This window comes from Dermacentor variabilis, chromosome 1 (genome assembly GCF_050947875.1).
Source record: "Dermacentor variabilis isolate Ectoservices chromosome 1, ASM5094787v1, whole genome shotgun sequence".
NCBI classification, from domain to species: domain Eukaryota; kingdom Metazoa; phylum Arthropoda; class Arachnida; order Ixodida; family Ixodidae; genus Dermacentor; species Dermacentor variabilis.
Window position 1 is genome coordinate 258,001,238 of NC_134568.1, and position 24,411 is coordinate 258,025,648.

At 49.2% G+C, this 24,411-nt stretch overlaps 1 protein-coding gene across 4 annotated transcripts in view; it reads right to left on the reverse strand.

Moving 5' to 3' along the window:
* Nucleotides 1-24,411, reverse strand: part of LOC142562797 (uncharacterized) — an 88,867-nt gene that overhangs the window by 26,570 nt on the left and 37,886 nt on the right. For all 4 annotated transcript variants that reach the window (XR_012824160.1, XR_012824154.1, XM_075673551.1 and 1 more), the window contains exon 2: nucleotides 427-543. The gene's annotated coding sequence lies outside the window, so the exon portion shown is untranslated. The remainder of the gene's footprint in view (nucleotides 1-426; nucleotides 544-24,411) is intronic.

Consider the following 24,411-nt stretch of genomic DNA (forward strand, 5'->3'; position numbering starts at 1 on the left):
TTTCTCTATTATTAAACAAGCAATTGATGCTCCATAGCATAATTAGTGAGTCGACAGCTATCCATTCTTGGTATAAAGACAGGACACAAATTTTGTGGTATACTCCTAAAAAAACTAAGTACTGTCTCGACACCACAATGACAAACGACCTTATGATCATTGTTTTGATGTCAGATTCACATTGTATATTGTAAATTTCAAGAGGTAAAGGCCATTTTGCTTATTGACAAATAGGACAACATTAAACTCCCTTTCCTGATGCTGACATCATTTAAACATTGCAATTTGGCAAGCTAGAATTGAGACTTATATTTATAACTAAATCAAGATGCTAGAGGTTCCCCAGCAATAAATGCAAGCATAGTTCACTTTCATATATGCCACAAAACACAGCAAGAATTCTGTAAAGGTTGTCAAATGCATCACTTTTTTTAGGTGCAGATGACGCTCAAGCAGCAGTTTTGTCAGCTGGTCTTCCACTAGCTGTTTTGACAGACTGCGACGACAGCATAATAGCTCACGTTGGGTCGTTCCTAGCCGCCTCTGAAATTCAGAAAACATTGATCAGCTGATGCTGGTAGCACAAACGACTACTTAAATTAGAATAACGAAACAATAGGTGCTCCAAAAAATAAATAAAAAAAGATTTGTATGCTCGGAACAACAAAAATGGAAAAATACATGGAGTATATTGACTGCACACTACTCTGTGACAACACTGCAAGCGGCACAGCTGTCTTGATAGCCACATGGTATAGCGCAGCGCAGAAACCATTCAGTAAAAACATAATAAAGGCCAACTGACGGCTAAGGTATCTTACTTGAAAATTTTTAAAAAATAAATTATATGCATTTAACCAATATGTGCAAAAGTAATTTTAAGTTCACCATGATTTGCAAATGAGCTGTTTACATCTCGCACAGTACTATATTTCTTAACCTTGAAATTGCAAGTTTAATTTAGCTATATACTATGTAAACGAGATTTTTTTTTCTTTTTTTGCACTCAAAATAGCAGGTAAGATTTTTTTTTTTTTTTTAGCAGCGGTATAACCTTTGCAATTTTTCATTCAGGAGGAATCTCCATGCCCTTTTGTCTGAATAATTTATCGCGTCCCATTTCGATGGGGATCCCAACAGACATCATCATCATCGAAAAAGCGAGAGAGGAAATTGGCTGCAGTGCACGTCTCATATATGACGCGTTTCGGCGGTGTCGGCAATGCGGCCGGTGTGTCGCTACATTGCTTGAATGCTAATCGCATTAACGTCTACAGTCATCGTGAGACCAGTTCTGCTGAAATGTCTAATTGATAATGAAATGAAACACACGTGTAGCTTGAATAATATCGAAGGAAGAAGAGCTTGGATAACACGGAATAATGAATATCATGGAGTGAATGAAAAGAAAGCAAAACGAAAGCGGAACAAAAGTTATTTCATGTTGACGACGAAAAAAAAAGAATGATGAGCGCAGCGCGGTGAAAATGAAGAGACAAAATAGTCGGCGCGTGCCGTACGAGAAGCACTGTTTAAATTCTTTTAAAATTTACGACACCTTAAAATTTCCTTTCTTCGCTCCACCATGGATTTGATCGCACCCTAACGTTGCTACGCACCACAAATACTAACGCCATCATCATCGTCATCATGAGAATGAGAAGCCAGCGCGTGGCACAAGCAGAACCATAGTGGTAGAAGCGTGCGAACTCGCCATCTGCAAGAGTGCCACGTCCCCGTTCCTTCAAGCAACTCGTCAGCAAGGCCGGCACCGTTTTCGAACGTGAGCACATCTGCTGTTCCTACGAATACCAAGGCCCCTCGCGGCTACCACCGTCAAAGAAAGTATGCACAGGTCGCGTGGTCCCCTGGGGATACTGCTACCAGGAGAAGAGGCGCAGGCTTCACGTGCTGCGCCAGAATCTAGTGGAGAAGATTATAGGCCCCTCGTGGCTACCACCGTCAGAGAAAGTATGCAGAGGCCGCATGATCACCTGGGGACAAGGCAACACGTGGAAAACGAGCAGGCTTCACGTGCTACGCCAGAATCTAGTGGAGAAGATTCTAGGCCCTTCGCGGCTACCACCGTCAAAAAAAGTATGCACAGGTCGCATGGTCCCCTGGGGATAATGCTACCAGGAGAAGAGGCGCAGGCTTCACGTGCTGCGCCAGAATCTAGTGGAGAAGATTATAGGCCCCTCGTGGCTACCACCGTCAGAGAAAGTATGCAGAGGCCGCATGATCACCTGGGGATAAGGCAACACGTGGAAAACGAGCAGGCTTCACATGCTGCGCCAGAATATAATGGAGAAGATTCTTCGACATGCCCCGACATCGATGAAGAAGCTGTTAACCGTACCGTTCAAGAAATTGTTAACCGCATCGGACCATATATTCGAAAGGTAATCCACGAAGTGCTGGAGGAAGTGCGGCAGCACTTTCTGCAGGTGCTTGGGAAAAGTTCGGGTGTTCTAAAGCAAGATTCTGCACCAGCTGATGGCAGAGCAGTACCAGAAGACTGGCAGGCGACACCAGTGACTGGACCTGACTTGGATGAGCCATTTATCATCAGTGATGAGTGGCTGCAAGAGTTGCACTTGACCATAACAGATACCATCAGCAATGTTTTGAAGGAAGTGAAGCAGCATTTTCTGCTAAAACTTCTCCCAAAGCCTCGCCTGTGAACCTTAATCTTTTATTTTTCTAGTATGTGTGATCCTCCGACCACCAGGTGTCAACCTCGACAGGTTCATTTCTTTTTTTTTTTCTTCATCTCTGCGAGAAGAAAACAGTTTCAATAAACGTTTCAAAAAAGCATGATGGATGTTTCGTTTCTAAATCTAAAGTATACCTTATCGCAGTCGCTGCGGTTAATGAGCTTTCCTGAGGCACTGCGAAAACACCCGTGTACTTATATTTAGGTGCACGTTAAAGAACCCAGGAGGTCCAAATTTCTGGAGTCCTCCACTACGGCGTGCCTCATAAACAGATCGTGCTTTTGGCACGTAAAACGTCATAACTGTTTTTTTTTAGGCACATCGGTGTTCGTGAAGTACTCGACACCAAATTTTGGACAGCCTATGGCGAGCCGTCTGGTGTAACCGTAGCGCTCGGGTGCAACAGGCTTTTAAGCTGGGTTCCAAGGATGTGTTGCCCTTGTAAGTCTTTGTAGCGCAATGACTAGGGCTTCGTAAATCAACATGGTACACACGATTAAGCAGCTATCGATTACACATTTTCCCTCCATGCAGGAAGGGAATGTTTCCCTCCGTCGAAGCTAGAACACACAAGATGAGCCTCTACAGGCGTATTTATTTTGTTATTAGTGAAAACAAAAATACGCCGAAATATCACGGACAGTTTGGATAAGTTAAACTCAAGATCACTAAATTTATATATTCGTATGTTTTACGTGCCCAAGTACGATATGAGGGTCGCGGTAGTGGGGGATTCTGGACTGATTTTTACCACCTGGAGTTCTTTAACGTCCACTCGCTGCACGCTACCTGGGCGTTTTTGGATTTCGCTCTCATTGAAATCATGTGGAAATCCGACCGCTGCTGCTAGGATTTGATCCCGCGTCTTCGGGCTTAGCAGCTCAACGCCAAAGCCACTGCGCCAACACGGCGGGTAACACGACCACTAATTCCAAGAATGAATGAATGCTGTATGATTAGCTTTAAAAAAAAAAACGCGAAATAAATAATTGAAAATGACTAGAGGAGAAAACACTCCGTTGCAATGAAAACATCACTGGTTTGTAGCGTAAAAGGTAAAACATTGACTACATATTGCAACATATATACTGACCAGGTTCCAAGAAATACAATATACATAGAGTTTCTCACTACATTACCTAGAGGGAAATCTGGCGCTGCTGCGCTGTGGTATGCATGGGAATGCCGGTATATTGTGACTTCGGATTGGCATCGTTCTCGGATAGACAGGACACCTTGAAGACGCGCTTGACAAGTACCGTTCCGTCTGTTACAATGATTCATTTTCTACTAGAACAGCACGTGAAAAGCTGTTTTAGCTTTATTATTACGCGAAAACATGTTTCGTTTAACTATGAGAACTTGTTATTGCGTGTACGCTTATATGTTACGTAAGAAGTATCAGCGGGCCGCTAAAGTTGGAGGACAGACGACAAGGTTCCCGCTCGCTTTGAAACAGTTTGTCGTCTGTTCTTGCTTTTCTTCGCTTGGTCATGCATTGTGGGTGAGTAAAGATGTAATATGCGTGAATGGAAACATTTTATGAAGATTTTACTTTGAGAACGCGTTATTTGCACAGCCATATCCACGTTTTAGACGAAGCCTCTTACAACACCAGCCAACACGAGCCTCGCAGACACATATACCGTCATTCCCATGGCGGCACGGTGCCCCCTTAAGAAACTCCCATAGACGGTGGCGCCAGATTACCCTCTAGGTGTTATAGTGAGAAACTCTATGACAATATAAAGAAAATTGCTGCAGAACTCATCTCAGGATTACTGTCAACGCTAGTGCGATTAGCATTCGAGCTATTTAGCGACATACCATATTTGTGAAGTCACGATTATTTGTCAGCTGTAGTTGTCACTCTGATACTTCCGTTGCTTCGGCGAAATACATAACTATCGCCCCTCTTGACTATGGTACTCGCCTGCCGAGGTCGCCCATAAGCATGGTGACATCGCAATGACTCTATATGATGATGACGCATCCAGTGATGAGGACGGGCTGACGAAGGTAGTATGACGACGAAGGCAGTGATTTGAAGATTCCTTATGGATGACGGTGGTATAACGACCCTGGTAGCACAAAAGGGATATAGTGCGTCCCCCCCACTCCCCCGTTCATTCGAGACAATAAAGAAATTGGAGGCTTATCAAGGTTTAAGCCCAGTGGATGCGAAGCATCCACTGGGCTTAACCTTAGCGTATCCTTAGCGTTTGGAGGCATCTTGACCGCATACACGCCCGGTGCAAAGACGCTGGCGCGGTTGCGGGCACAGAGACTGACGCGACGGCGGGCGCGCGCCGCTTCATCCCTGGCGTGACGTCACATATCACGTGATGCATCGATGGTGGCGCCGCCGCCGCGTCGCGCGCGACGGCGCGAACCGAAGCGTGGAGGCCTCCGCCGGGCGACGTCCGACGGCGCGATATGAGGCCCCATCTGCAGCCGGTATGACGTCATCACGTGACGTCACATCATGTGATCTCACTTCAGGGTCAATGGTGGCCACCGCCGGGAGGCGACCGACGGCGCGATATGAGGCCCCATCTGCAGCCGGTGTGACGTCATCACGTGACGTCATGTCACGTGACCTACTTGAAGGTCAATGGTGGCCACCGCCGGGAGGCGACCGACGGCGCGATATGAGGCCCCATCTGCAGCCTGTGTGACGTCATCACGTGACGTCATGTCACGTGACCCCACTTCAGGGTCAATGGTGGCCACCGCCGGGCGTCGCGCGAAGGCCCGAAACCTACGTTAATATGCTTCGCATAAAAACGTTCAAAAGAAGACGTGGAATAGCTCATATATCGTCTAATGTCCAGCTTGAAATCATTTTATAGACGTCCTAAATGCGGTTTTAAAAAAACGTCACAAGAAATATCGTCTAAAACACGGACTCTAAATACATAAAGAATGCCACAGAAACCGCTGACAAAACCCGTTTTAAGCCGTCTTCAAACCGCCAGGAAACTAACGTTTGGTGTTTTGTACTTTTTCATGCAGCTTAGCTTTACCTTTTCTTACAATGGCAACGGAAAAAAAATGGTAGGTGACCCTAATATTTGAGTTAGGTGTCTTTTAGTGGCAATCGCACCTCGGCGTTAGTGTTCTTTAGGTTAAGCGAGCGAACCTCTTTCCCCTGGCGCAATGGGGGGCTACGATTGAGGGAGGGCGAGGAGGAAGTGCAGCGCGCGCCGCGTGGAGAGGCGTAGCCCCCTAGTGAGCGACGCACGAAGCGCACCTTACGCGCCCTCTCCGGTGCTGACGTCAGAGCATGTAAGGAGCGCGCGCGCACCTGTAGCGAGCAAGCGAGTAGGTGCGCGCTGGGAGAGAGGCGAGAGAGGAGGGAGTGACGTCACTTTCGCTCTGCTATGTGCATGTTCAGTCTACACACCAGGCAACTGTTTTCCATTAATTAGCTGGTGAAATACGATGCCACCGTTTTGGGTGTGACAACATTATTTCTGCTTTCTACTTCCGGGTTTTTAGAAATTTCACCCAAGTCGCACTCAGGCAGCGGGTCTCTAATGTCTACAATTCCGTGCTTTGGTGTGCTGTGACCAGTTACATTGAATTAAGTCTAATTATTCCAGACATTTCAGTAACTCAACTTGCAAATAAACTTATGTTCTGATATCACATCTGTAATGAAACCTATGAATTTTGCACTGTACTCTCTTTTTTTTTATTTGCTTTGAATTTCGTCCCCGGTCGTCTCAGTGATTTCTAATTTAATTATTCCAGACACTTTAGTAACTCAACTTGTAACTAAACTTGTGCTTTGATATCATATCCATAATGAAACCTATAAATTTCGTGCTGTGCTTTTCTTTTAATTTTGTCTAACTTATTTTGAATTTTGTTCCCGGTTGTCTCAGGAGGTGAACTGGAAGTGCTGTGCAAGAAATAAGAGTGTCACTCGATGCTCGTGCCACTAAAAAATCAATGCGACTAAACAGTGATTGGGGTGGCGAAATTCCGACACATGTCGTTGCAGCTAACAAGTAAGAGCACTGAGCCTTTCCTACTCTTCACACTCGAGGTTAGTTTGATCTACAATCTATGGTATGGAACCAATTGCTCAGCTTGACTGATGGTCAACGTATGAACCAAACCTAAACAGATCGTGATAATGAACCATAATGGTGCAGCCGTCGTTGTGAATAAATGCTGACTTCGCCACATAAAAAAGAAAGAGCCGAGCACTCTCGCTTTCACAACACCGTCACGCATGACAATTTCACTGCCCCTTTCGGCAGTCACTTCCCTAACCGTTGCCACTGCTCAACTGAAAGGAAACTCTTGCACCGTAATAAGTAGATGCAGAACAAATAATGATGAAGTGTGATTTATATTGAAATTCACCACGCCTACAACACACCAGTTTAAAAATATTGTACCAGCGACACTGTAAAAATGAACACAGCCATTCACTAACACAGCAGAAAAGATTGTAGAATGGGTAACAAAGCTCCAAAGTTAATCGTATTAGCGGAAACGTATTTTGATATGGCGTGGCACAACCAAATAAAATATGTCTCTAAGTTTTCACTGAACACCTGAAAGGTTTATCAGTAACAAAGACCTTTGATTGCTCAGTACTAGTACACAACAGGCAGTAATGTGTCATTGGTGGCAAAAACACAGTTTCTTCATGCTGTAAGCCTTCTCAGGCTCATACAGGGAATGGGTACAGACACAAAGGAAGTTGGAACAAGTACAGTGTCAGCGCATTGAAAAAAAATAGAAAAAATATAGATTTTTCAAAAATGAATAACATCGACACATGAAAATAGACATCTTGAAGTATAGATGACTAGACGAAATGAATTGCAGGCTACAAAAACCGACTCCCCACTTGTAATAAAAGATTGTCGCCACAAAGGGAACCAACAAAACAGAACTTGTAATACATTATTTCAAGCGACTAGAAGCTGAAGTTATATGCCAAACTTTTTTAATGAGGAAAATTGGAAAGAAAGACAAAAAGAAAGAAAGAAAGAGAAATTAAAAGGAAGAGAGGGAAAGAAAATTGAAGAAAGAAAGAAAGAAATGTAATTCTAAGTAACGCACAAAACTTGTTTTATAGGTCGCGCATGGTTGTCTTGAAGTTAAGTACAGCGCAAACCCCTTTGTCTAACAAATTCAAACACTATACATCAGAATAGGAACTCAGCTAATAGAACACTAATATACCTTTGCATACAGGCGAGAGCTATTTGCCCAACCACCACTGCGATGTGGGCCAATATAATGAAATATGGACGTAACAGTACCACAAACATCTATTGTGTATATTAAATGCATTTCTTCTTTTTTCTTTCATCACAGCTCGAAAATACGCATGCGCAAAGTACTGTGTAATGCATAGTAAGTCGAATCAAGAGGAATTACGATGGTCATAAAGTACGTGCATATAGAAAGCACGTCATAATCGCAATTATTCGTATGCACATAGCATAAATGAAAAAAAGAATGATGTCGCAGGAGTACAGTGTGAAAATCTACGAGTTATCATCCTGACTTTGGCAAGGCAATCACTCATCGACCTTTGATGAGCAATTGCCTTGCCATCTTCACTGTGGACGAACTTGCTTTTCATATATTTACAGAGCTTATCATTGTAATAATATGCGACGTTCAAAAAGTACCATGAAACAATCGCAACTTTCACGTAATAGAAAGCTGCTTGACTAAAACAAAGAACGAAAAAAGGAAACATAGCGCGGAGTCCCAGTTGATACTTCTCACACTGGGGATTTACGAAAATGGAGTAAATACACAATCTAGCCATATTTGAGTTAACCCCCACGGTCACCTGGACCATATAGAACTGCAGGTTTGAAACGTGACAGAAACTGTTCACCTGGCTGAAAATCCTTGCAGCAATCCCCACTCTCTGCCCGACCAAACTTAACGCAGTGCCTCATTCGACATGTTGTTTCTCAGATCATTCTTTGTCAACGAAACCTGGCTGAATAACACGCTTTCTGCGGCTGCGTTCGAAACAGGCAGCACAAGTAGGGGCAAAGCGAGCTCAGAGAGCATAGGGAACATTGGATTTCCGGCATTGTTTTTTGCATTTTTTCATTAAGGACCATGAGTGAAAATGACGTGCCAGGACATGCGTATGTATACTTGAGCTCATGGAGGAAGGAAACTGAGGAAAGGCCCTACCCTCTCCGCGCGCTAGGAGAAAAGTGTGGAGGAAATGACGTAGTAGGTTCTCCTTTCTTTTGCTGTTTTTTTTTATTTCTTTGCTGTAGTGGCCCCGCCTTTCGGGCCACTATGGCGGCTTTGTTATTGTTCTGTGCGCTCACACGCAAATAAAGAAAAGCATCGAGATCAAGCTAGTGCCTTACCTGCGGCGCCCCGGCCGAAGTAACACGTTGCGTTTGGTGATAGTTGGAAACAAGCTGTGATAGCCGTTGTCTTAGCGTAGATAAAGTACACAGGTGCTTTTTTTTTTGCCACCTAACCTATCACCACAAAAGCGAATTGACAACGTCAGGACAAATATTTAAAGGGGTGTTTTGTTTTGTCCCAGTCGCCATGTCTTTTTCTAATGAGCAGAAGGTGAACAGGTGAACATGATCCTTGCCTTGGGAGCTGCAAATGGCAACAAGATGAAGGCAGCAAATATGTATGTCATGGAAGGGTGGCGGCATACCAAACGCATCTACTGTGATCAGAAATTATGAAAACCTGAGGCAAACTGGCAGCTTCAAGAAACAGCGGCGGAGGGCTCCATCTTTGAGTCCTAACCTACGCTCGGATGTTCTAGCATCTATGGCCTCAAAACCTCATGCTAGCGTGCGGGACGTAGCCGCCCGGGTACCAATTTCCAAGTCGTCAGTTTGGAGAATTCGAAATGACGGCCTGACACCCGTACCACCTTAACCAGCACCAATGCTTGCAAGATAGGGACCTGTTAATTCGTCTAGATTGCTCTAATTGGGCCCTCAAAAAGCCGATGAGTCACCTGAATTTTCGAGCAAGATCATGTGTACAGATGAAGCCAATTTTCGCAGAAACGCCTAGGTAAATTTCTGTAATGCGCACTATTGGAGGGACTCCCATCCACACTGCGTAAAGCGCAATCGGCACCAATACCAGTGGTCGCTGTTGTATCACACTGCGTGCCTACACTGAGGCAACGGGCGCTTCCCCCTCCTTACCTCGTTCTTCTGAAGTGGTTTCCCTTGGTGACAACCGGCAAAATTCCAGGAAACTAAAAGACATGTTCTTTGCCGCAAGTTAAAACACACACAAAAGGAAGACACATATGTGTCTTATGTGTCTTCCTTTTGTGTGTTTTACCTTGCGGCAAAAAAAAAACATGCCTTTTAGCAAGCACCAACTAGGCCAACAAGCAGTTCTGTTGCAGGAAACTGCCGAACCATTTCCGTGGCTCGAGCTGAGGAGTCCGTGGACACAGAGCACCAAGACGAATCCACTGGCAGCCTTCAGAATTCCACGGAACTGCTGACTCCTGCCGTGGAGACCGGTTTTATGCAGCTTGAACTTCTTCAACGAAAGAGGAAAGCGACGCGATTGACGTCAGCACTGGTCCTGCCTCGTTCCTGCCGACGATGGGACGCCCAAAGGAATTTAAAGGAGTACTGACACAAAAAAGATCCACGTGGTTGTTTCTGCTTTAATAAGTAGTTAATGACCCAGTAATCACGGCACGAAACCTCATTTACTTCAGAGCGCGACAAGTAATTATTTGCAGTCTTTTTTGTCGCGACCAGTCCAAGTTTCGGTTTCAGAGAGCAACGAGACGAGAAAAGCGGGAATGTAATCAAAGTGGTCACGTGTTCGCAAAAAGCCATGACGTATGCTCTGACGCGCAGCCAGCGTGCGCGACCAACTTGCTGAATATTGGCCTCGAGCTCCACCACTGGAAAAGCTGGCGCCACCGTCGGCGTGACGTGCTATTAGGGATCACGTGGACATAGCAGCCGCGTCGGCTGCTTCGAGAGCGCCGAAGCAAGCTGAAAACGAGAGTTTAAATTCTCTCGTACGCTGCGGTCCTCATTTAGTGGCGAGATTTTCCCGCTTCGAGTGTCTCCTTTACAACGCTTGAAAGCACTAGAATAGGTAGTGACTGCCTTTGAAGGCGCGCAACATGGTAGGCTACTGCTCGGTGCCACAGTGCCGGACGTACGCAACGGAGCCCGGTGTCAGCCTTATTCACACGTAGCCGCAGGACAAGAAGCTGCGTGAAGCTTGGCTCGCGAAACAAAACCGGCAAACAGTCATCGGCTACAACTCGGGTAAGCAGCAAGCACAGACGCGAGGAAGATTTCTGCTACGGCGCCGGGTCTGCGATGTTCGGAAAACGCGCGCCGAGACGCTCGCCCGAGTCCGCTGCCCGACTAATGTCATGACGGTTTGGTCTATGAACTTGTCGATGCTATAGATACTGGCAAGCTCACTGGAATGGAAAGAGAGCGGTAAGACGCACATTAAAAAAAGGCATGGCATATGGTCATGTTTGTACGTGTTATGAATTAATGCACTGGATTACAAAAAAAAGAAGCAGCGGGAATCGCACGCTGAGAACACCAATAAACATACAGTGCGACGCAACTGGAGAAATAATATGAAAACGTCCAACAACTTCGTCGCCCTTCCTCGTGGAAACTCCTCAAACATCTGCTTGATAATACCACCACCCGCACCACCCAACAGGATCGGCTGCAGAAGCTCCTTTATACGGAGACCCTTAAGCAAGGTCCACAACAGGTGCTTGACTACCTCTGCACCAGATATATCTCCAGGGGACAAGTCAGTCCACACAGCAATTACATCGGTAGCCCCAACCCTACACTAGACGCCGATTTCAGCGTATCTGAAATACATGCCGCTCTACGCAAGCTTAACGGTCGTTCTGCTCCAGGGCCAGACGGGGTCACTAACAAAAGCCTTCGCAATCTCGATGACGAGTCAGTGTCCCATCTGACTGACTACATCAACGATTGCTGGCGCAGTGGTGCCCTTCCAGCCGCCTGGAAGACTGCCAACGTTATCCTAATCCCAAAGCCTGGCAAACCATCTAGCCTCAATAACTTAAGGCCCATCTCCCTCACTTCATGCGTAGGCAAGGTGATGGAACACGCCTTCTTAGCACGCATCAACAGTCACCTCGAGGACAACTCTCTCTATCCCCACACCATCATTGGATTTCGCCCTCACCTTTCTACTCAAGACGCTATGTTGCAGCTCAAACATCAAGTGCTAAACGATCGTTCCCGTAACATGAAAGCCATCCTCGGACTCGACCTCACTCAAGCCTTTGATAACATTTCCCATGCAGCTATCCTTGACCAGGTCTCCAACCTCCACCTGGGAGAGCGAGCCTACAATTACATCCGTGACTTTCTCTCCAATCGCACGGCTACCCTCTCGGCCGGGGATTTACGATCAGACCAGCTTCCCCTTGGCAGCAAAGGCACCCTGCAAGGTTCAGTTATTTCTCCCATGCTCTTTAACTTAGTCATGATTGGCCTTGCCAAGCACCTACAGCAAGTCGACAATATCAACCATACCATCTACGCCGACGACATCACCATCTGGTCGTACCGAGGCAGTGATGGTCAAGTGGAATGAGCCCTCCAAACGGCGATTGACACGGTTGAAGCCTATCTCCAAGAGACCGGACTGCGCTGTTCGCCGGCTAAATCGGAGCTTCTGTTATACAAGCCCATTCAGCGGGGTCGCCCTCCCAAACACCAATCTGATCACCGACCCTGTGACGCCATCACCCTACGCCTTCAAGATGGCAGTCCTATCCCACACGTCCCTAGTATCCGGGTTCTCGGTCTCACCATCTCTACCAACGGCTCCAACGCCTTGGCTCTCAACAAGATCTGTGCCCAATCGCAAAACACCCTACGACTTCTTAAACGTATATCTAACCGACGAGTAGGACTCAAAGAAGAAAGCCTTCCCCGACTCGTCCAATCCTTTGTCATATGCCACATTACGTACGTAGCTGCGTACCTCAACTGGTACCGGGCTGAGCAAAACAAGCTCGACACCCTCATACGAGGGGTCTACAAGCAAGCACTTGGGCTCCCGCATTGCACCAGCACTGAACTCTTCAACCAACTGGGAGTTCACAACAACCTTTCCGAACTCATTGAAGCCCAACAACGCTCTCAGCTTAAACGGCTCACCCTTACTGAAACGGGGCGCTTTATTCTGTCCACGCTTGGCTTCACCTACCATCAGCAACAGGGCCCCAAACAACCGATCCCGACCGACATCCGTAGCTGGATCTACATAGACCCTATCCCTAGAAATATGCACCCTGAATATAACAGGGCCCGGCGCCAAGCTCGGGCCGGAGCTATCATAAAAGCCCTTGCCCACGTACCTGGCGTCACATTTGTTGATGCAGCCCAATACTCCCATGGCACACGATTTGTGGCCGTCGCCACACGCGATGGAGCCCTACACCACGCCTGCAGCGTCACTACCCCCACTTCCGAGACGGCTGAAGAAGTGGCCATCGCCCTGGCCACTTTAGATCCCACCTGTCACACCATAGTGTGTGACTCTCGCTCAGCCGTTACTAACTTCAGCAAAGGCCGTATTTCTCCCCAAGCTCTTCGCATCCTCTGCCAGGCACCACACTCTAAAGACAGCATAATCTCCCTAACATGGATCCCGGCCCATGCGGGCCCTGTCCACCCACACCTCCCCAATCTCAACGAGGTCACCCACTCCATTGCGCGAGGTCTAGTCAACCGCGCCGGAGTCACTGGAGATGAGTTGGACACCAGGGACAGTCTGACAACTTATAAAGATCTCGTTAAGGCCTTTCACCTCAGTCGCCGAATCTTCCCCCCGCCTCACCCAAAGTTCAGCCGGGCGCAGGCTACCACCCTGCGTCTACTACAAACAAACACGTACCCTTCACCCGCCCGCCTCCACCTTATATTTCCGGACGTCTACACTACCCCCAACTGCCGGTGCTGTGGAATTCACCCGGCTACGCTTCCGCATATGCCATGGGAGTGCCCAGCACAGTACACCCAGACTAACACCACGACTCTCTCGTCGAGGTTGCATGAGGCTCTGCGGAGCTCAGCCCTCGACGACCAAACCTGGGCGACCCAGCACGCCCGCGAGGCGGCGGCGAGGCAAGCCCTCGACGTCCCTTCGTTGGGAGGCTTAGGCCCGGCCATCATAAAGTGCTGGTTCTACAATAAAGGTTTATTCCTCCTCCTCCAAGAATTTAGAAGAAAAAAAAAGATTGAATCGTCGCGACGGCACATCACAGTCCCCGTAGGCGTCGAAGTCTCTACAATGAAATTATTTTGAACGGCTCTGATAGCGCCCACGCAACAATGGTTACTTGTATACTGTCAAATGCTCATATTCTGCGGCCTAAAGCTCATGGCACGGTGCGAAAACGCGCTCGCAGCGAAAGCAAAACATTGTGCGCGGACAACTTCTCTTGTTTCGAAAGTACTCACAGAAATGTCCGGGAGAGCTCGCGCGTGGTGTTTTCAGTGAGCGCTGACAGCAAAACCTATGAAGAGCGCGCCGCGTGGTCCCTCATACTACGACAGCGAGGCGCTTCCGTTAGATGGCGCCTCCGTAACTCCTCGCTGCCAATTGTCATGCGACTGCCGCATCAGTCGGACGACCGCAGCCAATGACAGCGCCGGTAGCGTGAACATCATGGCCACGTGGTAGACCCAGCGGGGCGGGGCCGGCGAGCCGGCGCTCCGATCATGTCTGTTTCTTTTTTTCTCTCCCTGGTCGAAACGCGGGCCTCTTTCGCCGCTGATGGCGGCACATAAATCGGCTACAGTTTGTTTCTGACACGAAATAACATCTGGAATAAAGTGACCTCGAAAGAATGCGAGTTGCAAAACGTTGTGCGAAATAGTAAATCGCCGGCGTGATTTTTACTCGGACGCGGTCAGCGCAGGCGCGCCAGCAATCGTCTGTGTACGAAGAGGCTCGCCTGACTGGCGTGTTTACCCATCGCTACTAAAGGAACCGGGAAAACTAACCGTATTTTCACTTAAGAGAAACATAAATGTTCAGGCATTGATTGTGCTGACGAATTTAGGCGCTTTATTACGAGCTGCGGACGCATCGCAAGGACCCTCGGCCCCGGATAGACGGCCGGCGAGCTAGGCCTACATCGTCTCCCAGCGATCGCAAGCTCGCCTGGCATGCTCGTTCGCTTCTGTCGGGGCCAACGAAATCAAATGTGCTGCAATTTCAGCGTGACATAACTGTGTACACGTTGTGCCGACTAACATAGGCGCTTCGTTATACGAGCTGCAAGCGATCGTGTCACAAGCGCAGCCGGTGTCGGATTCGATGGCCCAGCTAGCTATGCCTGCCGGCTCCTGGCCATCGGGGGCTGTCAACGGATCCGCTACTGCTAACGCGGCCTTGCGGAAACACGTCTACAGTGCTCGCGTAGACGTGTTTATATTATCAACGTTTGTTTCAAACAAGATAGCTGTGCAAATACGGTTGCTTTCACTTTCTGTTCGAAGTTACGCAGCATTCCGAACTTCCACGCAGGGGCGCCGGTTCTGGGCGGAGCTACCCGCCGCTCGCTCATTCGTACCATGTGTCCCGAATTGCCGCATAAGGCAAGTCGCGCACGACGACAGATCGCACGGAAAATCGCACCACGTGTCTCACGGTTTAGACTGACCAATCACTTAGCGACTCGGATATTGCGGCCGGCGATGGCGAGGACTAACCTCGACAAAACCCTCGCATCGGCCACGTTCAATGGTAAGACACAACAAATCAGCGTTGAACGTTGTGGCCTGCACGGTATTTAACCAGTAGCGTGTATATATTCGTGCGTGGTCAGTGCAGCGCAGTCAAGCTGATAGTGTGGGAAATATCTCGATGGACACGACAAAAACTGCAGTTGCAGCGAGACGGAGAGCGTCCCACTACAAGTACAAGCAACAATAATAATAATAATAATAATATTTGGGGCTTTACGTGCCAAAACCACTTTCTGATTATGAGGCACGCCGTAGTGGAGGACTCCGGAAATTTTGACCACCTGGGGTTCTTTAACGTGCACCTAAATCTAAGCACACGGGTGTTTTCGCATTTCGCCCCCATCGAAATGCGGCCGCCGTGGCCGGGATTCGATCCCGCAACCTCGTGCACAGCAGCCCAACACCATAGCCACTGAGCAACCACGGCGGGTACAAGCAACAACAGAGGAGAAGACGACGAGCAAAACGTGAACGAGGTGAATGGGTGAACAAAACAGCAGGCCGCTTTTATCTTCTTCCTAAAATACATAAAGTTCCGGTCGAAGAAATATTTACAGCAGAAATCCCAGGTCGGCCTATTGTGTCTAATAACAACACACCTACTGAGTTACTATCTAAATTCTTAAATCACCACCTGTCAAACATACCCACCAGCCTCCCATCTTTCGTTCAAGACACGCCGCACTTCCTTCGAATTATTGACGGCATCAACGCCAACCAAATCCTTTCCGACCGCGCTATTCTAGTCACTTTGGATGTTTCTGCCCTTTACACCAACATTCCCATGAGTGAAGGAATTGAAGCCGTTTCTAGATCCCTCGCAATCAATCCCCAAGCGCACGTTCCTGAAGTTTACTTATCGCTCCTTAGGTTAGTTCTCACGCTCAACTATTTCGAATTCGATTCTATACACTACCTGCAAATTTTCGGCACTAGCATGGGTACGCCATTCGCTCCCACGTATGCCAACTGTTGGAATCGCACCGCTGGCACGAGTTGTTGGGAACTCGGCGCTGACGCCCGCTGACTCCCGGATCGTCGTTGAGCTGCTCAGCATACAGTCAACCGCATATCTTCGCTGCTGGCCTCCGTTGTCGCGATCTCACCGCTGGCAGACAGTTGTTTGAATCGCACCGCTGGCACGAGTTGTTGGGAACTCGGCGCTGACGCCCGTTGTTGCACCTGGGTCGCAAGCCCCAAGGGTAGCGTTGGCCTGGCGGCCTGGGGTACAACTGGAAGCATCCGAAGGTCCCGGCAAAGCATGAGTCGACTGGTAACAACAAAACAACTTGTTTATTCTAACATCGCAAAGAGTTGGCGGTCAGGTCGACCGAAGTAGAGATACGGGAGTGCACGTTACTCAACAGAAGAAATCGGAGCCTCTTCTTGGCGTCCGGGGGCAGCTGCTTTTATACTCTCGCAGTTGAGGGCAAGAAGGAACCCCTCTATAGACGAGCACGTGACTGCCGCTCGGGCACAATGGGATGAAAAGGTGGCGCAGCCGTCGTGCCGGCGCCGTTCGGGCACAATGGGATGAGAAGGTGGCGCATACGTCGTGTCGGCGCCGGTCAGACCCCCTCGCTTCACAGTTGGGGGAGCTCCTCTCCCCGGCTGCCGCGCTTCGACAAGCGTGGGCACCAACATGCACATACACACACACACGCACACGAAGACACGTGGCATTGGAACATGCCTGGACGCGCTTGGCGGGGAGGCGTAGCGGCGGCGCCGAACGGGCCAAAATGTCTGCCGCTTTGAACGAAGCCCCAGCGTCCGTTGCATCCGCGCCGGCATTACCGCGCGTCGTAGGCGAAACGTAACAGACCGCCCCGCCGGGGGAAGGAGATCCCGATGGTCAGGGGACTGCATCCGCTGTCCGGAGGGATGTCGCTCGATGATGCTCATAACCGCAGTCGGGCGTCCCTCGACGTTTCTTGAGCGCAGCGCACAGAGAAGGCCTCGTTCTCTCGTTCAGGTTCGCACAGGACACTGCAAAGTGACTTCGGGAGAGTTCACATTTTTGTTCTCGTTCCCGGCAAGCGTTAGAACTACGCTGAAACTCAACCGCTCAGTCAGCAAGCACGGCACAACCCTCACTAAGCCCTGCCAGGCTCTTTCCCCTTCTATACCACTGCCTAGTTCCTTACAGTAGTCTAGCAGCACTTAGAACGCGTCCACAAATTGGAAAATTACACTAGAAAGCATGTCATCACTTTGAAACACTAAACAAAAGCAATATGTTAAAAATCCTGCCTCAGGAAGAAAAACATCAGTAACAAACAATTTTGAGGCTGATTCCTACGTTAGGGGCTTCGACTTAAGCCATCGGCGTTACCGTTGAGACTCCCCTTTTTGTAACGCACCTCAAAGGAATATTGTTGCAAAGCGAGGCTCCAGCGCAGGAGGCGGCCATTTTTGGGAGAGATGGTCTGCAGCCATTGGAGAGGGCAGTGATCCGTCTCAATGATAAACCTCGAGCCGGCTAGATAGCATGACAATTTCTGAACGGCCCACACGAGACACGCACACTCTTTCTCGGTGGCGCTGTACGCCTGCTCACGACTGGTCAGCTTACGACTAGCATACAGGACGGGGTGTTCTACTTCTCCATTTTCCCGTTGGCACAGTACAACGCCCATGCCTCGCTCACTAGCATCGCACTGAACAACGAACCCTTTTGTATAGTCTGGCGATCGTAGCACAGGCTGGCTTGTTAGGGCACTCTTTAGGGCGCTAAAAGCTTTTGCCTTTGTCTCGTCCCAGACGACTGTTTGGGGCTCTGTTTTTCTTAGAGCATCCGTCAGGGGAGCCGCGATATCAGAGTACCTGGGGATGTACCTCTGATAGTAGCCGGCGACACCTAAGAACGACCGAATATCGGTCTTCGTGCGCGGTTGCGGGAAGTCTCGCACAGCGGCCACCTTTATTTCAGAGGGGCGGCGACGACCCCGACCAATCACGTGACCGAGGTAGACAACCTCGGCCTGTGCTAACTGGCACTTAGGAGCCTTGATTGTCAAGCCCGCTTCGCGCAGGCGGGTTAGCACTGCCCGCAAGTGTGCCATATGCTCAGACCAGGATGCGGAGAATATCGCTACGTCGTCTAGATACGGTAAAGCGAATTCTTGCTGTCCCCGCAACACTTTATCCATGAGGCTTGAAAAGCAGTATGGCGCGTTCTTCAAACCAAAACTCAACACTTTAGGACGGAATGTTCCCATTGGTGAAATGAACGCCGCATACCTACTAGCCTCTTCTGTAAGTGGAACCTGCCAATAACCCCTGACAAGATCTAGGGTGGAAATAAACTGAGCGCTACTAACTTTCTCAAGGCGCTCCTCGATGTTAGGGATCGGATAAATTTGATCCTTAGTGATGGAATTAAGCCTGCGGTAGTCGACGCAAGGACGAGGTTCCTTGCCCGGTACCTCAACTAAAATCAAAGGGGAGGTATAATCACTCTCACCTGCCTCAATAACACCGAGCTGTAGCATTTTCTTTACCTCAGCCTCCATAATATCGCTCTGGCGGGGTGACACCCGGTACGCCTTGGATCGTACTGGCTCTGGGGAGGTAAGTTCTATATCATGAGTAAGGACAGAAGTCCTACCAGGCCTCTCAGAGAACAGACCTTGAAACTCTTGTAAGAGCTGGTGTAGTTCGGTTTTCTGCTCAGGCGACAGCGATGCTCCACTGACTAAGTCACTAATGACCTGATCGGTGTCTTTCCTGTTCGTCACTGAGCTTAGTCCCGGAAGCTCGACCGGAAGCTCTTCGGGAACGTTTACCATCATGCACACTACTGCTTCCCTTTGTCTATAAGGTTTGAGCAGATTACAGTGGTAAACTTGCTGTGCTTTCCGCTTTCCTGGCAGACTCACCACGTAGTTGACGTCTGACAGTTTTTGAACAATCCGTGCTGGGCCCTCCCACTGCACGTCTAGTTTGTTGTTTAGCGATGTGCGCAATATCATGACTTCATCACCCACCTCAAAACGACGGGCCCTGGCGGTCCGATCATAATAAACCTTGGCCCTCTGCTGGGCCTTTGCCATTGCTTCACCTGACAACTCCTGTGCCCTTCTTAAGCGTTCGAGGAGCTTAAGCACGTACTCCACCACGACTGGGTCGTCGCCCCTGCCTTCCCACGATTCTCGAAGCATGCGAAGCGGAGATCGCAGCGAGCGACCGTACACCAGCTCAGCTGGCGAAAACCCCGTAGCCGCATGCGGCGCGGTCCTTAATGCAAACATCACCCCAGGCAGATCGACACAGCTCCCAGTCAGTTTGATGTTCAAAACACAATGCTCTCCACACGCGCTTCATGACGGAGTGGAGCTTTTCAACGGAATTCGACTGTGGGTGGTAGACTGAGCTGTGTAACAGCTTTACCCCACACCTTTCGAGAAAAGTTGTCGTCAAAGCGCTAGTAAACACTGTGCCCTGATCTGATTGGATTTCCTCAGGAAAACCAACTCGCGCAAATATGGACAGTAGTGCATTGACTATCTCAACTGAGCTGAGTTCTTTAAGCGGCACTGCTTCAGGGAACTTTGTCGCTGGGCAGATCACAGTCAAAATGTGTCTGTACCCCGTGGCTGTTACCGGCAGAGGTCCCACTGTATCAATAACGAGCCGTCTAAAAGGCTCCGTAATGATAGGTACCAACTTCAACGGCGCCCTCGATTTGTCCCCTGGTTTGCCCACCCGCTGACAGGTGTCACATGTCCTCACGAAATGGTCTGCGTCCCGAAAACACCCTGGCCAATAGTACTCTTGCAAGAGACGGTCCTTAGTTTTCTTAACTCCTAGGTGTCCGGACCACGAACCCCCGTGCGACAAGCGCAACAGATCTTGACGATAGCATTGAGGCACGATCAGCTGATCGAACTCCACTCCCCTGCGGTCTAGATACTTCCGGTACAGGACCCCACCTCTTTCCACAAAGCGAGCATTTTTCTTGGCGATACCTTCCTTGACAATGCAGCGTATGTTTTCTAGGCTGCCATCCTTTTTTTGCTCGGCTATCAAAGCCGACCGGCTGACTTTTAGCAACCTATCAAGTCCGTCTGACGTAGGCGCGATGAGCAAATCTGCAGATAGCTCTTCTAACTTTCCCGCATCGGCAATTTCCTCTCCGGTATCTGGTGCCTTTAACGTTACAGACTCAAGTTTATTCTGTTCGGGCGTGCTCTGAATATCAGCTTGCTGCGCCTCTGACCCTTTTTCACTGTTTGATAACGTCGGCCCCGCAACTACCGCCTTTGCAGCGAGCTCCCGAACCTTCGATCTGGTTAAGGCCTGAACGCTAGCCTCACCAAACAAAAGCCCCTTCTCGCGCAGGAGGTGATCGGACTTGTTCGAAAATAGGTACGGGTACTGGGGGGGGGCAGCATAGATGACACTGCGGCCTCCGTCTCAAGCGCTCCGAAAGGTCCTTCAATAAGCACTTTTGCTACCGGCAGACACACACTATGAGCTTCCACGGCTTGCTTGATCCATGCGCACTCGCCCGTGAACCTATCGGGTTCTACGTAGGAGGGGTGAACTACATCCATCGTAGCTGCGGAATCGCGAAGCACTCGGCACTCTTTCCCGTTCACGAGGAGGTCTCGCATGTAAGGCTCGAGAAGCTTCATGTTCTCGTCAGTGCTGCATAATGACAAAAACACAACTTTTGGTTTTGTTTCCGGACACTGCGCCGAAAAGTGACCCGGCTTCTGGCACGTATAACAAACGCGCGCTTGCCTCGTCTCGAACCGCTTTCTGCGTTCGGCTTCGGCTGCCGCCGTCTCCTTAGGTTCGGTCGCACTGCTTTCACTCGCATCCGCACTACGTTTGTTCCCCTTTGCTCTCATGGGTGTGAACTTCGGCCTCTCAAACTTCGAGCCAAATTCACCCTTTTGACCGTCCTTAGCTCCGCGAGCCCGACGCGTCACAAACTCCTCGGCTAGCTCAGCGGCTTTAGCCACCGTACAAACGTCTGGCCTATCCAAGACCCAGTACCGCACGCTCTCAGGTAACCGACTATAAAACTGTTCTAGCCCGAAACACTGCAGAACTTTCTCGTGGTCACCAAACGCTTTCTCTTCTTTGAGCCACTCCTGCATGTTTGACATAAGCCTGTACGCAAACTCTGTGTATGACTCACTTCTGCCTTTCTCATTTTCCCGAAACTTCCGACGGAACACCTCCGCTGACAGCCTGTACTTTTTTAGCAGACTCGATTTCACTTTGTCGAAATCCTCTGCCTCCTCTCTATCCAAGCGAGCGACTACGTCGGCCGCCTCGCCGGGTAACAAAGTGAGCAAGCGCTGTGGCCACGTTTCCCGAGAGAACCCCTGCTTCTCGCACGTTCGCTCAAAGTTAACCAGGAACAAACCAATGTCCTCTCCAAGCTTAAACGGCCGCATCAGGTCAGTCATTTTGAACAATACGCGTTCTCCTGCACCGTGTGCCTGACTTCCATTACGAGCGCGTTCGATCTCTATCTCGAGACGCTTCATTTCCAAAGCGTGTTGACGGTCGCGCTCTTGTTGCTCTCGCTCTTTCTGTTCTTTACGTTCACGCTCTTCTTTTTCTTTCTGTTCTTTTCGTTCACGCTCATCTTTCTCTTTCTGTTCTTTAATTTCGCGCTCCTGTCTTTTTGCCGTCTCCCTCTCCTCAATGGTCTCAAGGCATTCCGACAGCTCGTCATCCTCAGCTTCTAACTCAAGAATAGCCCTTAGCAGTTCTGGTTTTCTGAGTTTGTCTGAGACATCCAGACCCAACTCTCTTGCAAGCTCCAGCAATTTCGGTTTGCGCAACGACTTCAAATCCATGGCTGCTCTGAATGCTGCTTTCTCTACTGCCTAATATTGTCTTGCCGCAAACTAACCCGGCAGCAACGACAACCACAATTACCAGCTCTGTTTCTGACACTAACAAAAGCCTGGCAAAGCTCAGAAGAAGAAAGTCCCGCACTCACCAAACCTCGCAGCCAAGAATTCAGCGCAGTCGTTCCGCTGCAGGCAACCAGTCATCACACAGGGCTCGTTGCACTGCTCCCGGATCGTCGTTGAGCTGCTCAGCATACAGTCAACGGCATATCTTCGCTGCTGGCCTCCGTTGTCGCGATCTCACCGCTGGCAGACAGTTGTTTGAATCGCACCGCTGGCACGAGTTGTTGGGAACTCGGCGCTGACGCCCGTTGTTGCACCTGGGTCGCAAGCCCCAAGGGTAGCGTTGGCCTGGCGGCCTGGGGTACAACTGGAAGCATCCGAAGGTCCCGGCAAAGCATGAGTCGACTGGTAACAACAAAACAACTTGTTTATTCTAACATCGCAAAGAGTTGGCGGTCAGGTCGACCGAAGTAGAGATACGGGAGTGCACGTTACTCAACAGAAGAAATCGGAGCCTCTTCTTGGCGTCCGGGGGCAGCTGCTTTTATACTCTCGCAGTTGAGGGCAAGAAGGAACCCCTCTATAGACGAGCACGTGACTGTGCCGCTCGGGCACAATGGGATGAAAAGGTGGCGCAGCCGTCGTGCCGGCGCCGTTCGGGCACAATGGGATGAGAAGGTGGCGCATACGTCGTGTCGGCGCCGGTCAGACCCCCTCGCTTCACAGTTGGGGGAGCTCCTCTCCCCGGCTGCCGCGCTTCGACAAGCGTGGGCACCAACATGCACATACACACACACACGCACACGAAGACACGTGGCATTGGAACATGCCTGGACGCGCTTGGCGGGGAGGCGTAGCGGCGGCGCCGAACGGGCCAAAATGTCTGCCGCTTTGAACGAAGCCCCAGCGTCCGTTGCATCCGCGCCGGCATTACCGCGCGTCGTAGGCGAAACGTAACAGAACATCTTCATGGGACAGCTTGAAGCAGACCTGCTGAAATCCTACCCTTTAAGACCCCACACCTATCTTCGTTACATTGACGAGATATTCATAATATGGGAACACGGCACAAGCGCCTTAACCGACTTAATTAGCCATTTCAATCGCTTTCACCCGAGTATTAAATTTACTGCTCACCACTCTCCTAGTCAGATCAACTTCCTGGACACGACGGTCTACATAGAAAACGGAAAACTGAGAACGACACTTTACCGGAAGCCTACAGATAGCCAGCAATATTTAGACTACAACAGTCATCACCTGCGACATTGCAAGCAAGGAATTTTTGTCGGACAAGCGAAGCGTATAAGAAGAATCTGCAGCGAAGACCACGATTATATCCACCACCAAAATGACCTTAAATCAACGCTGGCAGAAAGGAACTATCCCCAAGTTGCTCTCGATAGAGCTTATGATACCGCGTCAAGATTGGAGAGACAGTCGGAATCGGCGAAGAGACAGCCCACACTAGAATCTGACAGACCGCCGGCCTTTATAACAAAATATTCTAATGCACTCCCAAACATAAACAACGTCCTAAGAAAATACCACCCAATATTATCAAGCAACGAGCGTCTGCGAAAAGCGTTCCCGGATGTACCCAGGGTTACCTATCGCCGAAACAAGGACTTTAAACACATGTTAGTGCACGCAAAAGTCAGCCAGCAGCATTCCCCCGTAATAAAAGCATGTCGCCCTAGGTGCAAAACCTGCAGGCACCTTCAAAGTGACATTATAATTAAAAGCACCGCAAATAGTTATACACATGAAGTCAAATCTAGCTTCACTTACACAAGTTCGGATGTGATTTATACGCTTGATTGTTGCTTCTGTAAGAAACAATATATCGGTGAAACAGGACAATCAATGAGCGTCAGATTAAACGAACATCGCGCGGACACAGCTAAAAAGCTTCCCAAATCAGTCGCCGAGCATTTCAACCAACCAGGTCATAACTTTGATGAACTTAAACTCTACATCTTACAGTCAAATTTCCGTTCTGAACGAGAAAGAAAATAC